This window comes from Amphimedon queenslandica, unplaced genomic scaffold (assembly GCF_000090795.2).
Source record: "Amphimedon queenslandica unplaced genomic scaffold, v1.1 AMPQUscaffold_2966_Cont25035, whole genome shotgun sequence".
NCBI classification, from domain to species: domain Eukaryota; kingdom Metazoa; phylum Porifera; class Demospongiae; order Haplosclerida; family Niphatidae; genus Amphimedon; species Amphimedon queenslandica.
In genome coordinates, this window is record NW_003556702.1 from 1 (window position 1) to 1,356 (window position 1,356).

The window sequence follows — 1,356 nt, forward strand, 5'->3', positions numbered from 1 at the left end:
CTGTCTATTTATGTTTATCACTGTTTATCATTGTTTGCCACTGTCTACTTATGTTTATCACGGTTTATCATTGTTTGCCACTGTCTACTTATGTTTATCACGGTTTATCATTGTTTACCACTGTCTACTTATGTTTATCACTGTTTATCATTGTTTGCCACTGTCTACTCATGTTTATCACGGTTTATCATTGTTTGCCACTGTCTACTTATGTTTATCACGGTTTATCATTGTTTGCCACTGTCTACTTATGTTTATCATGGTTTATCATTGTTTGCCACTGTCTACTTATGTTTATCACGGTTTATCATTGTTTGCCACTGTCTACTCATGTTTATCATGGTTTATCATTGTTTGCCACTGTCTATTTATGTTTATCACTGTTTATCATTGTTTGCCACTGTCTACTTATGTTTATCACGGTTTATCATTGTTTGCCACTGTCTACTTATGTTTATCACTGTTTATCATTGTTTGCCACTGTCTACTTATGTTTATCACTGTTTATCATTGTTTACCACTGTCTATTTATGTTTATCACTGTTTATCATTGTTTACAACTGTCTACTCATGTTTATCACTGTTTACCTTTGTTTACTTATGTTTATCGTTGTTTACTACGGTTTATCATTGTTTGCCTAGGCTTACTTATGTTTATCACTGTTTAGGATGATACAAGAGTTCTGTTCCCACACTAATGTTTACTAAATTAACAGTAAACTCTGGAGTTTGGCTAAATTATTGGTCTTAAATCAAGCCTTATCTCTAAATTTGAGCTGATTCTGACTAAATTTTTTAAATTTTGATGTCCTTATGGTACAATACATGTACATGTACAGTGTATGGATGTACTTACAGACTCTTGATCCATAGTCAGGTCTTGGTATCATTATGATTCTTTGATACATGACACATAATCCTTTAACATCAGCATCTACACACACTGTATAATTATTAATTATTACTAGTGTATCATGATTTATACTAACCAAAAGGTCTAGTGGAGCTACCAATGATCATTACTCTCTCCTCTGGTTTCATACCTTACAATATCTTTGGTAGCCTCTTCTTGAATCTTTTAGGATCAGTCTAGTACATTAACAGATAATAGAGAGACACTAATAATTATATTGTAGCTTTTGATTGACATACTTTATCAGTTTTTGGTATCTTTTTTTAAAAAGTTCTCTCACAGTGACCTATGAGTACAACTGAGGGTGGCCAGTCTTTAGCAACCTTTTAATGAAATATAATATCATTATTATTATTATTACTTCTATATTGTTATCATTAGCGTACTTTGAAGACCATGTGCAGGAGCATGTTCAGTCCAGCTTTTCCCGGAAATTACCCGCC

The 1,356-nt window shown here is 32.7% G+C and overlaps 1 long non-coding RNA gene across 1 annotated transcript; it reads right to left on the reverse strand.

Moving 5' to 3' along the window:
• Window positions 1-823: 823 nt before the first annotated feature.
• On the reverse strand, window positions 824-1,338 carry LOC109593076 (uncharacterized). The gene is made up of 4 exons (XR_002190716.1): window positions 1,300-1,338; window positions 1,153-1,236; window positions 990-1,089; window positions 824-943 (listed from the first exon to the last, which is right to left on the reverse strand). It is a non-coding gene; the product is annotated as an uncharacterized LOC109593076 (long non-coding RNA).
• Window positions 1,339-1,356: the final 18 nt, after the last annotated feature.